We start from the raw sequence: 15,060 nt of genomic DNA, 5'->3' as shown, positions 1-15,060 counted from the left end.
GGAGTTGGTCGTGATGCGGATGGTGTTTTTGTGGACGATGGCGATGCCTCCTCCGGTTTGGTTGGTGCGATCCCGCCGAGTGATCTTGTAGACATCAGGAATGGCTATGGCGATGTCGGGGGCTGAGGAGGTGTTCATCCAGGTTTCTGTGAGGAAGGCGACATCCAGTGCTGTTGAGTCGATGAGGTTCCAGAGTTCGACGGCGTGTTTGTGGACGGAGCGGGTGTTGAGGAGGATGCACTTGAGGTGGTTGTTGTTGATGCTTGGTCCGGCGGGTGGGGGGAAGGTGCGGAGGCAGGTGAATCTGCAGGCTTGGCAGGTGAAGGGTCCGTGGGTGCGTTTTGGGGTTGCTCAGTGACAGGCGGGGGTCCGGCCGGTGTTGAGTGCGTGGAGGGTGGTGGCATCATAGATCCGTCTGGTGGGCTGTCCTCTACGGGGGCCTGGGGTTCTGGTGTTGGGCGCGGTCCAGGCGCGGACGGGCGCAGACGGGCTTGCCTTTGGCTTGCCTTTGGTGCGCCGGTGGCGCGGCCGCTGCGCGCGATCGCTGCGCGGCCGCTGCGCGGCCTCCATAAGAGGGGAAGAGGTAGGGAGGAGCAGCTGGGAGGCGGGAGCAGGGCGGCCAATGGGAAGCGGGGCGGGGCCGTGGGGAGCGCGAGCGGCGGGAAGCAGGTGATATAGGAGGCAAGATGGGGCTGGGGGGAGAGGGCACAGTGGAGAAGGCAAAAAACACACTGAGGAGTCACAAAACGAATTGGCAGTGCAGGCAGGCAGAGAAGGGGCACACAAGGAGTGAAAAACGAGGGGAAAAAATGAATCACAAAATGAAATAACAGTGCAGGCAGGCAGAGAGGGGGCACACAGGGGCACACAAGGAGCGAAAAACAAAGGGAAAAAAATGAATCACAAACGAAATAACAGTGAGCACCCAAGGGCACAGGAGCAACGAGGCAGTCAGGAGAAGCAGCGGCGCACAGGGGGTCTGCGCGGTGGCCGAGGGAGCGACCTGCCTGAACACAGGGTCAAGGGTCGCTCCTCTCACCACTGCGCGCCTCCATAAGAGGGGGAGAGGGAGGGAGGAGCAGCTAGGAGGCGGGAGCGGGCGGCCAATGGGAAGCAGGGGGCTGGGCCGCGGGGAGCGTGAGCTGCGGGAAGCAGGTGATACAGGAGGCAAGAGGGGCTGGGGGAGAGGGCACAGTGGAGAAGGCAAAAAACATACTGAGGAGTCACAAAACGAATTGGCAGTGCAGGCAGGCAGAGAAGGGGCACACAAGGAGCAAAAAACGAGAGGAAAAAATGAATCACAAAATGAAATAACAGTGCAGGCAGACAGATAGGGGGCACACAGGGGCACACAAGGAGCGAAAAACGAAGGGAAAAAAATGAGCCTGTCTGCAAGGTAAGCTGGGGTGATGGCTTCATAAAGTATGCAGCTGGAGGATGGAGAAGATATTGTTATATTTCTTCAGGCCCTTCAGACATGCAGTAGTGTTTAGAGTGCTCTTCAGGAGTAGCACTGAGGAGTCTGGGAGTCACCAGCAGGAAGGTGTTACCGCCATCCAGATGTGAAAGCATGAGGGCTTAAACAGCAGTTTTTAAGTTGCTTTCTTGGTGAAGCAGTTTCACTTTATCAATAAGGGACAGCTGCTTAAGTGGCAAATCCCTAAAAGATGGTTTGGTCCATAATAAACCAAAAATAAATTTCTAATAACATCTCCTTGCAAACACTTTGGAATCTTCCACCACTTTGCGGGCACTACAACTGTAAACACTGCAGCGTTTGTCCTTAAACAAGCAAAGCTAAACAGCTGAATGTGGGTCTAAAAACTCCTTGGACCTTGAAACACCATGATAATTTTCACTCTTTCATTGTCATCTATACGATTATCTGCCCATGCTGCCTTAAACATATTGGCTAGCCTGGCTGATGAATGGTGAAACCCTGAAACCGGTCCCAGGATGCTTGTTTCCGGTCCAGGGAGGTCCTGGCCTGGCAGTACGAGCTGGACTGTTCCCATGAGGAACAGGGTCAAGACTGATTTGCATATGGCTGGGTCTAAACTGGGGTGGCATGGTGAGCAAAAGCACAATGGATTAAACCCAGATCTGTGACTGGGGGTGAATGTTTGATTGGTTCTGCATTCTGTCCATCATTTGTGTTTTGCTTTGCTTTTGCCGCCATAAGTGCGCCGGGTATGCCCAGACGTGGGTCCCGGGCTCACTATGCCACTGGATACAAGCTAGCCTGGCTGATGAAGGGTGAAACCCTGAAACCGAACCCAGGATACTTGTTTCCGGTCCAGGGAGGACCTGGCCTGGCATTTCTGGCTGGACTGTTCCCATGAGGAACATGGTCAAGACTGATTTGCATATGGCCGGGGGCTGGGTCTAAACTGGGGTGGCATGGTGAGCAAAAGAATGATGGATTAAACCCAGATCTGTCACTGGGGGTGAATGTTTGATTGGTTCCGCATTTCGTCCATCATTTGTGTTTTGCTTTGCCTTAAACATATTGGCATGACAACATACAAGGTCTGAATTAAAATAAATGAGCACAGAAGCACAATAAGATGTAAAAAGACTGTGACTAAATTGATGAAGCACTTCCTTGAGAAAAAAACACTCTGAGAATGTCTTTGAATGGTGTGTTAAAGAAGAATAAAAGTAGCCACCCTTCCATGATCCAAAACCATAGGCCCCTCAATGTGCCCAGCCAGCAGGTCTATGTTTATGCCCTGGTCAGGACAGAACCCCACCTACGCATCATATTACAACAACTTAGAGGCTATGAAAGGGGATATTCAAAAGTTAACCGCTCTTTCCACAACCTTAGCCCACAAAAAGAAGCACAGATTTGGATCCATAATTGCTGAACACAGAGGCATACAAAGATGATTAATTTAGCAGAGACATTACAAAAGCCTTTTTCCATTACACAGGAACTAAAGTTTCAATTGAGTTGAGAAGATTACTCAATACCATTTCAATAAGAGATATCCCCAAGTGCAGGGTATGAACAGGGCAGGGGCCATATGGTGAAGCATATTTGACCTCATTCATCAATTGTTTAGCACAATCAAGCACTAGTGAAGAAAGATCTAACAGTGTGTTTTTCTCATCATTGATTATATAAAGAACATCCAATATATGTTTAGAGGATTTGAAGCATCTCCTTGAGTTCACACAAAAGGAATTATATATGAGGGGAAATCTGTCCACAAACAAGACGAGGGAGCTTTAAAAAATGGGTGAGAAGAGAAAACACTCACTTGTGGCTCCCTATGTAACTGAATTTCTCCACTAAGGAAGGTTTATTAGCTTCTAGTAAAAATTAGCCTAGTCGTATAATCTTTTAAGGCCTGTTTTGCTCTGAGATAGTTGTGATGCTGAGCAAGTTCCAGAAAGTTTCAGGACTGTTAACAATTACTGTCTACCAGTGGGCTGACTTGGAAGTGACACAAGCCTCTTAATCTGTAATCTCTTGCCAGCAGCACTGTATGCTACGACCTATGGAGAGAAGGAGATATGTTGACACTGTACTGTTGCTTGCACAGCTATGCTGATAGGGTTTGTGTGGTCAGCAGACTTCTACGGTGGAAGTGTGGGGTGGGGAGGGAGAAGTTGAGGGGAGCAGAGGATTGTTTTTCTTTTCAGAGTTCCATGGCTTTCTTTTTTAGGCTACTGTTCAAATGTCACACACACTGTACACTTGAAATGCCACATACACTATCCCTCCTGGGACAAATGCCCTTCAGGGACATCACAGTGAATGACCTGAGGAGAAAGACTCTTCCCTCAATGTCTGATGAATGCAACCCTCCTGGATATGCAAACAGTGACCCTCAACCTTCTCCTAGGTCATATGATTATAGGTGAAGACTTTAATGCAATGCTCGACCCCGGTGGAATCCATGAGGGCCACAGTGGTGGCCCTGTCTGGACCCCCCTCCTGGGAGAATGGGCCAACACCTTTGGCCTTTCCATTACATGGAGGATGTGGAACACCTGTGGGATAAATTACAGACATGTATCACAGTCCACTGTTGCTTCTCCAGACTGGACTACCTCTTTATGCTTGTTACTTACACGGTGGCTCCCAGAGGTGCAACTATTCTCCTAAGAGGGATCTCAGACAGTGCCCCAGTCAAGTGCACCTGGGAACATGGAGAGGAGACTCAAACCCCTGTGGAGTCTAAATGCCTGGCTCCTGATGTGCCTACAATGCTCTCAGTGCCTACTGCAGGAAATGACCACTTAGTTGAGTTCATTCAGAACTCCGTGGCAACCTAAGGGAACCTCTGGTCTGCTGGAAAGGCACTCACAAGAGGTAAGGTGTAGGCCTAAATCTGTGGACAGTCTAAAGCCAGGGTCCAGAAGATAGCAGACCTAGATATAGCCTTACCCCACTTAGAGGGCCAACACCAGAAGCAGCCAGATGAACGCATGAAACACTGCCTTATGGCACACACAACCCCTCTCTGTGCCAGCTCTGCCTAAACAAGCCAAGAAATGCTGGATTGCTTCACAAGCTAAAGTCTATGAGAGAGAGGACTGGGGAAAATACTGCACTTGCTGGCAATCTGAGGCACAACCTCTATATTGATCCCAAGGATCCTGATCCACAGAGTGTCCCTCTTGAAAAGTCTCCTGAGATAGAAGCTGCTTTTGCCTCCAACTACAATACCTTATACATTTGATTCCAATTCCCCCAATGTGAAATTACCCAGGCACTCATTAACAATCTCCAACTCACCACTCTCCCAGTGATTGGCAGGGCCACACTTGATCAGCCTATTACCCTGAATGAGGTTGGGGGACAATAGCAGATATGCCAATAGGCAAGACACCTGGGCCTGCCAGCTCCTGGGCTGGATATTATTCTAAATGTAAAACTCTGCGTTCCCCTCACCTCCTTCAACTTGTCTTAAGTCCAATGAGTTAGGCCACCTTCCCCAGAAAATAGACTTAGCCACCTTTGTTGTCATTCACAAGACAGGAAAGCCCCCTGAAGACTGCATGTCCTACCACCTGACCTCATTGATTAACACTGAGCTGAAAGCTTTCTCTAAAATACTCCCCACTCTCAGTAATCTCTATGTTCATTCATCCAGATCATTGTGGCTTTATACCTCACTGCAATAACACTGTATCTGAGATTGCACACTGCACTAACACATCACCACACGCTCCTTGACCCTGCTGATTTTGAAGAGGCCTTTGATTCCTTCGACTGGTCATTCATCTTACTGGTTATTAACAAAATTGAGTTTGGACCACACCACCTCTCATTTGTCAAATTACTTTATTCCATTTACAAGCCCAGGTGCGAGTCAAAGTACCTTTTCCACTACATACCTATTTGGCCATAGTACCAGACAGAGATGCACCCTTTCAACTCTACTATTTGCGTTAGTGATTCAACCACTCGCGGCATGGATCAGCTGTGACACACAATACTGGGGGTTCAGCTGGCAAGTTGGTTTTAAGAATTACATAGAGCTATAGACAGATGATGTTCTGCTTTTTAAGTGTTGGCCCCAAATCTCAGGTCCACGCTTGCTTAAGATATTGAATCTCTATGAATAGGCATCTCGGTTCCAGGTCAATGGGACTAAATTGATTCTGTTTCACAACTGACTCACAGTCCTGGCTCTTAAAAGGCTGTCTCAGCTTCCAATAACTAGGTGTTCACATGGCCCTGGTACTGGAGCTTATTGGAGCCTTAACTTCCTCTGTTGAAAATGGGTGCAGTACAAATCATGCCTAAATGGGAAAACCTGCCCCTTACTTTCCTGATCTGAGTTTCACTCTTTAAAATGATGATCCTACCCAGGCTTCTCTATATCCTGCAAAACGTCCTCTTCTGTATCCCACACACCAGACTTAAGCATCTCACAACCTGGATACGAGGATTCCTCTGGGGAAACAAATCCCTTATGATTGCCTTCCAGAAATGAATAAATCTACGTACAATGGGGGGAAGGGAATGGCTGACCCACGCCTCTACTACTGGGCATTTCAGATTGAAATGATTAACAGCTGGTTATTTAGGGGTCAGGAAGACCCTTCCTTCTGCCTTGAAGTGTCCCTATTGACGGTCTATAATATGGGGATCCCCTTCCAAGCCCGCTCCCAGAGGTAATGAAGGTACCAGTCCTATTCTGCAGCGCCTCCCTTGCATAGATGTGATTGTACCATACATCCACACATGAAACCCCCTTGTGGCATGGCACATGACTTTGAAAAGTGGCCCAGCTAAAAGTCCTCTGTCACTAGAACCTTGTATCGCATGTGCGGCCCAGTTCGAAAATTAAAACATTTGTGGAACTACAAGCTACTTTAAGCTCCCTAGAACTCCAATTGGCGGATGCTCTGACAAACACCAACTAATCTACTGGAATACAACTCCCTAGAACCTAAAATTATCTTTGGACCACTGGGCCAGGGGGCCATCTTGTCGATTTATAAATCCTTTCTACTAAACACCCCAAACCTCCTGGCGTCCCACCGACAGCAATGGGAGGACAGAGTGGGCCCTCTAGATGAGAGGGAATGTCATGATGCTAAGATAGCCCTGAGAGAACTCGCCATCTCATACCACCTCTGCCTCATAGGCCTACCATACCTACATATGGCCTATGCTACCCCCCAAGAAACTTGAGAGGATGTGCAAACACACAGGGACCATTTGTCCCAGATGAGCAAACGAAGACTGCAGATTCTTCCATGTGGTCTAGGACTGCCCCATCATTGCACGGTACTGGGCAAAAAATGTCTCCACACTGTCTAACATAATTCAACAACTGATTGATTGCTTCTCATGCATAGAGTTACTCAGGATCCTGGATGGCACGGGGGGCCCAGAGGAGAACACATTTTAGTGGGCATTGGTGTCACAATGGCAAAACGGGACATTGCCAAGAAATAGAGCTCTACCCGAGCCCCATTGCAAACTGCTTGGAGAGCAGTGATAGATTAGTGTGCTAAGCTGGAGGAGCCTGGATACCTATCATGAGGATGCCTGCACAAACATGGGAAAGTCTGGGGGAGGTGGTGTGCCTACTACAATATACTGATGCCCTAGGGTCAAAGACGTGATCCTTAATCTCTTCCTTTTACTGGTTATTAACTTCTCAACACCTGTGCAAATGAAACAAATGTAAGTGACATATGTTTGTTTTCTGTACTGCCTTTTACAGCAAGAAAATCAATAAAATATGGTTATATAAAAAAATAAAAAAATAAGAATCTGCCAAGAATTTGTTGCATCAAGGGGTAGGGAATCTGTAATGGGAGCTTTTATATTTAGCACGGATTTATTTATTTAGAGTCTTAATTATTTAGAGTCGTAACAACCAAAAGACTTACAGAATTTAGTAAAACAATTGCTTAGCTGGGGATCACATACCAAGGAACAAGCTCCATCTGTAAATTGTGCTAAAAATTGAATTATTTCACCTTAGAATACCTATGTTTAAGATTCAAGTAGTATTAGAGGAAGACTTACTAGATCAGTCCTTAACTGAAAATCAAACTAGTCTATGTACACTGATAGAGGTAAATAAAAAAAAACACTAATGTAAAGAAGTAAGTAGCGCACTGGAATACCTTGTTGAATGCCGTTTAATAAACTGAGACTCGTCTTCACAGGGTGCGCACAAAGCAGCAAATGCCAATTCACCTCAACCCCAGGATTCTACTCCTCAACCTTCTACATTCTCTCTAGACATTCTTAGTTCTACCCTAGTCTTTATACAACACATCTTCCCCTTTTTCAACAAGAATTACTTTAGTAAAACATAAGTGTAAATGTGTAAATAACATTAAAAAAACCCTTTTTTAAAATCACAATAAAAACATCACACTAAACAAACATTGGAATCACCCCCCTTTGTTTTTTTAATCTTTTTTTTTTATACTTAACTGGCATAAATACACATAGCTACAGTACTAAATATATACACCGTACAAAGATTCACAAGATACTATTTTACATAATCATGCAACCATGCTGGTTTATATCTCTTCCTTAATTACCTTCTTCCGCACAAATCATTAATCTCGTTATTTTTTAGTGTGCATTTCACCCCTTCCACTTTGTCATTTTCTTGGGTGGCACCCAAATTGCGTTGTACAGCTAACCTCTCTTTGTTCCACCACTTGCCATCATCTAATTTAACTACACATTTTTTGACACACACCACTTTTTCGGGAAAGAGAATTTGGAATTTCCCTTTACTGTAATCCCTGGTAACCTAACTCGAACCCAATCACCTTCCTTTACCTCCAAGCATTTTCCTTTCTTCACTGAAACATATTTGTTGTGGGCAATTTCCTGCCTTTCCACAACCTTTCTTCTTTTCTCTTCAGACACGACCCCGTCATTGATCCATGGATGAACCAGTTTGTCTACGGCCTCCTTCCCTCTGAGTAACACAAATGGTGACACTCTCGTAGTAACATTGGGAGTGGTGCGTAGAGCCCAAACCAATTCTCCACTTCCTTCTTACAATCCAGCTTATTCACCAATGATAAATGAACGTTATCCTTTATCACACAGTTAAACCTTTCCACCAGGCCATTGCTCCTAGGATGATGTAGATAAGTGGTAACGTGTTTCACACCCCGTTCATGAATTCCCTAGAGGTGAATTGCACACCATTATCTGTGATTATTTGACAAGGAATCCCTTCTCTCATAAATAAATCATGTAGAAATATTAATACTACACTGGTATCGGCTGCTTTAACAAACTTTACATCAGGCCATCGAGAATAATAATCCACTAGGACAATACCAAATTTATAGCTATTGTTGAGCATATTAATTGGTCCAATAATATCCAATTCTAATTTATGCCATGGCTTGTCTGGTACAGGAACTGCTTCCACAGGACTGGGTACAGTTACTTGTGACTTATCACTCACTGCACAAGACAAACATTCTCTAACCCAATGCTCAATGTCCCTGTCCATGCCTGGCCACCAAAACTTATCCCTGATCCTTCTCTTCATTGCACTCATTCTAATATGACCCTCATGTGCCAATTTCATCACTTTCCCACGCATAACCTGAGGTACAACCAGTAAATTTGCTCATCTCAGAATTCCATCCACTAGACTCCATTCCTGAAAAATCTCCTTGTAGACTTTTACTTCATCATCAACCTTGGTTTTAGGCCACTCAACCTCCAACCATCGGCTCAATATTCGCAACACTTTGGCGGTCATTATGAACATGGCGGGAAAGACCACCGACCGCCGTGTCGGCGGTGAACAGAATCCCACCGTTGGTGGCGAATGGAAACCCGCCATATAATGAATGAAAAACCCAACCCTGCCAAAAATTCCCAGACCACCACTCCCCGCCAGGACTCTGTTGGCGGGAATTCCGGCACACACCACCCGCCACCCGCCACCCGCCACCGCCAAGTACACCCACATCCCGCCCTCTAAATAATGATGCACAAATCACCTCGGCGGACAGTGGAGGCCAGACGACCATTGGCGGCTGCGACCGCCACGGGCGGCAAGTGGACACAATAGCAACAAGTGCACACATTGGATAGGCGTATCACCCACATACCTGACACACATCAGGAACCCCATAAAACACCCCCAGACACACCCCACAATCCCTTGCAACAAAACCAGGACCAGAAGACAGAGAGCACCAGAGCCAGACAGTAACCGGCAGCATACAGGAGACACATATCGACCCACAGAGGAGCACCCTTACCCCGTCCCCAGTCCCAACGTCTTCCACCACACTCACCATGTCCCCCCAAAAAAATCCACGCTTCACCGAAAGGGAGCTAAGGACCATGGTGGATGAGATCCTGAAGGTGGAGCCACAAATATTCGGGTCCGAGGTGCAGCACACACCCATCGGGCAGACCATTGTCAACAGGGTGAATGCAGCGGGACACCATCCACACACCAGGGACAACATCCGGAAGAGATGGAACGACCTGCAGTGGAAGGTCAGGGACATGGCATCTAGGCACCACTGGGCAGTGCAGAAGACTGGGGAAGAACTGCCACCAACACCACCCGAGTATACCGACTGGGAGGAGAAGGTACTCGCCAACCTGCACCCAGAGGGACTCACTGGAGGAATGGACTCGGGTAAGTCATCTACAATTACCTCATATAGAACACATCTGCAATGCATGCACCACCCCACCCCACCCACACCCACCTGGACCTACACCCCACCCAGCCATTACCAAACACATCCACCACCCAGCATCACCTACTACCCACTAACAGGCCCACATCACTCCCTCTGGACACATCCACCCACCCCTGCACATACCCACAATGGAATTATACCCCCCACCACGATGCAACCCCACCACTGCCACTAAATGCAATGTCAACCTCACAAAGGCACCCTGGTAGGACACTGAAATTAACACCAGCACAAAATAGCACAGTCCTGTACACCTACATGCATATGTAACAGACATGTCTATGTCCCCCAACAGGCACCACCACCCATGCAGCCCTAAGGGAGGGGACAAAGAGTGCCACAGCTCTCCAGGGAGACAGAGGCACATCACAAGACCTTGGCGAAGGATCCCTGGAAACTGATGAGCAGGCAGGCCCCTCACACAGTCCTGGATTCTCACCATGCAGCAGCCCCACCCAGGAAACCACTGTCACCCCTAACACACAGTCAACACCAGCAGGCCAGTGGAGGCATACCCACCCCAGTTTACCCAGGACATAGATTGGTGGAACACAGCTACAGAGGCCACAGTCTCCCAATCCCAACATGCAGAAAGGTGAGGGCCCAGTACAAGTGGCACATCCGGACCTGTGCAGGGGACACAGGCACAGGGGGCCAGGGCAAGTTTAGGTGTCCCAGTGGGTCAGGGGGTAGGGCACCAGATGGATGCAGCAGCCCAGGACGTTATTGCAGAGGTATTGGGGGCCTACCAACATACCCAAGACAGGTTGGCACAGATTGTGTCCACCCTGGAGCAAAGTCAGAGGATGCAGCAGGAACAACACCAACAGGCCATGGAGCAGTGGAAAGAGCACAATGCCACAATGACCACCATTGGTGCAGCACTGCTGTAGTTGGTAAAAAAACTGTCTGACACCCACACCGGACAAGAGGCCACCACAACAGCCCAGGACAACCAGCAACTGATGACTCAAGCAGCAGAAACATCACAGGAAATACCCTCCCAGGAAACACAAGGGCCAACCATGCCACCCCAAGAAGCTCCACAGCAGGCGCCCAAACGTGATCTTAGGCCAAGATATGGCACTGGAAACCCAGCTAAGAACAAGGCCCCCTCCAACAATTGACACTGCTACTAATGGAAAGCAACCATCCCACCCATTCACCAACAACACTTAGTTGAGGGCAAATTGAAGTACTCTTCTACAAAATGGATCCTTCTAAGACATCCAACAGGGCTGCCACCAAGTTGGTTTTGAGGACACCCAAGGGAGAGTAGTATTCTGGTCAGTAGTCAGGGGCATGGCCATCGGCATAGTGTACGGTGCTGCCTGTTGGGTGTGTTTGCTGGGTGGGTGTATGTCTGGCCATTGTGTATCAGCATTCAGCTATTTACAAGTATCTCTCCTGTTTTGTCTCCCCATCCCTGTTCTCTTGTGTTGGTTTGGTACAGCATCAACATCAGGCGAGGGAGCTGAGGCATCGGCAAGTGGGGAGGCAGCGGCCCACGGATCCTCCGAGGCTGAGACAACGGACAACCAAAGGGACCAGTGTGTGGGAGGGTGAGGGGACTTCCACGGGGGAGGCTACTACCACAGGAGGTAGTGACTCTGAGACCTCCTCCAATGGGGGTCCTCCGGTTGTGGCGGACCCTAGTGCAAACACCACTACCGTGAGATCTTATGCCACCACCCATACCATCACCGCCCTCCCTTCTGCTCCCCACTGAGTTGCCCGTGACCACCCACAAAGAAAGGTGGGTGTCTCCTTCGCCCCAGGCACCTCCTCCCCTGCCCCAGTCCGCCCTGCTGCCCTCACAGAGGAGGCTATTGACCTCCTGAGAACCACCTCTGTAGGGCAGACAACCATCGTCAATGCCATCTAGGGCCTGGCATCAGAGGAGCAGCAGACCAATGCCTATCTGGATGGCATTCACGGTGCCATGTCTGCCCTACAGAGATCTTTTCAGGCTCTTGCCTCTCGGACGGCAGCCAGTTTCCCTGCCCATTCCATCCCCCCTCCAACCTCCTCTACCCCTTCCAGCACCCCACTCCCTTCACCAGTCCAAAGCACACAATCAGAACCACTGACATGCACATCAACACACAAGAAGCACACTTCAAAACACAAGCACCACACCTCCCACCACAAGCATTCACACAGCCAACAGACACCTGCACACACAACAACGTCCACTTCCCCCAGTGTGCCCACCCCTTCCGCCTCCCTGTCTGTCCCCTCTACATCCACACCCTCATGCACTGCACCTTCACTCACTGTTACTGCTCCTCTTCCTGCACTCACCACAATAGCAGACAACCATACATGCACCCCATACACCACACCTGCACTCACCACCTCTACTGTAGTTGACACATGCAGCACACCCACCAGACTTGCAGACACCCACCCAACATACATCCACACTAGCTGTCTGTCTTCTCCCACTGTGTCCACCCCCCACCTCCCAAGACACACAAAGCACCAAGACACCCACCCATCAGACATCCACCGCACCACAGCATACTGAGCAGTCACCTGCACCCACTACACGTACACCTACACCCCATACATCAACTCCCTCTGCCTCTACTCCCATGCCCTCATCCACCCCAATTGCTCCCCCAAAACTTTTCCTCTCCTGTGCTGACCTCTTCCAACCCACTGGCCCACCCCGTCTTGTCCCCAAAGGTGCCCACCTCCTTGCCCTTTCTGCTCTTTCCACATCACAGCCCACCCCGGTCCAGCCTTCCCATTCCCGTGCCCCTTCCCCGGTGAAGAAGAAGGCCCGGTCAGAGCCTAGGCCATCCAGATCCACCCGAGCCAAACAGCCCCCACTCCCTTCAAAGGAGAAGCCCACCCCCCTCCACCCTCCACAAGAAAGTCAAAGTCCCACCCCAGTCGAAAATCCCCACCCCCACCTCCCACACCCCTTCCATTAGGTGCCTGGATCCCCATAAGGTGCCCCGTTCTGTGGAGTACCCAGCACTTGTGGGAGTCAGGTGTGGCCCGTTGTGGCACAGGACAATCTGCATTTTAAGGACAGGCCATTGGCCCTGTTAGCACTGTTTGGCTCAGTGAGCTTATAATTAAAGTTTCTGTGTGGCCTGTGTTTGGGCTGCACGCAGTTTCACCCTGGTGTTTGTTTTGATGTTTTATGGGTGTGGGGCTATTGTATATACTATGGTCAAGTTGCAGTAGCCTTCGGTCGGGTACGTACCTCTTGGTGTGGGGTGTCTGACTTGTGCTGCTGTGAAGGGTTGGGGGGCATTGCAGAGTGGGTGGGGTGGGTGGGTGGGTATGTAGCTGTGTCCTTTTCTCCCTTGTGTTGTAGGTTGCGGTACTTACCGCCATCGTCTTTGTCGGCGTTCGTGTAGGTATATGGCAAGGAGCAAGGCTGGCATGATCAGCAGCTCACTGTCTATGGCTGCCACTGCATGTTCTGTGGTACTCCGGTGAGTGTTTCCTTATATTTGGTTCATTTTCACCTGGCTTTGCGTGGCAGTGGTTCCCGCCCCGGAACTGGTGGCGGAATGGTGGTTCATAATTTAATGGTCGGGTTGGGCCTTTCCGACGGCCTGTGGGCGGACTCTGCCATCATCAGTGGAACTCCTTTCCTGGCGGTGGGTAGTTTGCGGGATGAGTGTGTTTCATTTGGATCATTATTTGGCGGTCCGGACGGCTCATCTGTTTGCGTTTCTACCACCACCGCCGGCGTAGCGGGATGGACCGCCATGTTTGTAATGAGGGCCTTTCTCTTTTAACACAGCATCTTTTAATTCCTCCTCCATCACACACTCCTTTTCATCTAACATAGTACAAGCCACAACTGAAAAATCATCATCCACTTCCTCCACGTCCGGTACCATCAGAAGATGAGATAAACAATCGGCACCTGGAATAGACTCTATACGAAATTGGAATTCTTGCAACTTATAAGGGCACTTCGCAATCCTAGGAGTTGCCTTGGAAGCTCCTTTTGCTGAGAAAAGATTCAACAAGGGTTTATGATCCATCCGCAATACAAATTCAGTGCCCAGTAAATATTTTCTGAGTAATTCACACCCCACCAACATGCCAAGGCCTCCCTCTCAATAACTGAATATGTTGACTCAGCACCTTTCAAAGAACGAGACGCAAAAGCAACCACTTCCTCCCTATCATTCCTGGATTGCATCAACACAGCTCCCAAACCAAACTGGCCGACATCAGTTACTACAATACTCTGATCCTGTGTATCCAATGGTTTTTAGTGGAATAGCTTCAGCAACACTTCGTTTCATTACATTGAACTCCTTGTCCAATCAAACTTGACCCCATTCTTCAACAGTAATCGCATCTCTGTGGTCTGTTCAGCACATTTTGGAATGAAAACGTGCATAGAATTCGAACATACCAAAGAAAGACTTTAACTGATCCTTATTCTGAGGAGAAGGAAAGTTCTTTATAGCCTTAACTTGACTCTCCTTATGTTCTACTCCCCTCTCAGACAATTTATGACCCAAATATTCCACACTCTCCACTCCAAAATGACATTTGGTCTCCTCTAAAGTTACTCCTTTATCCTTCAAAACCATCAACACCTTAAGTAAGGTTTCATCAAGTTCTTCGTTATTAGATCCCCACACTAGAATATCATCCTTGAAACACCTTACTTTATCAATTCCTTTTAACATGACTTCCATTACTCTTTAAAATACAGATGAGGTCGACGCCAACCCAAATGGCATACGTTTGAATCAATAAGCCCCATTAGGAGTGATGAAAGATGTTAAATGTTGCAAATCTTTGTGCAGCACCACTTGATGGTAGTCTGACGACAAGTCAAGAGTTGTAAATACTTTTGCTTCCTTCAAAGTGGACAACATC

Source organism: Pleurodeles waltl, chromosome 4_1 (genome assembly GCF_031143425.1).
Source record: "Pleurodeles waltl isolate 20211129_DDA chromosome 4_1, aPleWal1.hap1.20221129, whole genome shotgun sequence".
In the NCBI taxonomy this organism is placed as follows: Eukaryota; Metazoa; Chordata; class Amphibia; order Caudata; family Salamandridae; genus Pleurodeles; species Pleurodeles waltl.
Note: the sequence above shows the minus strand (reverse complement) of the source record.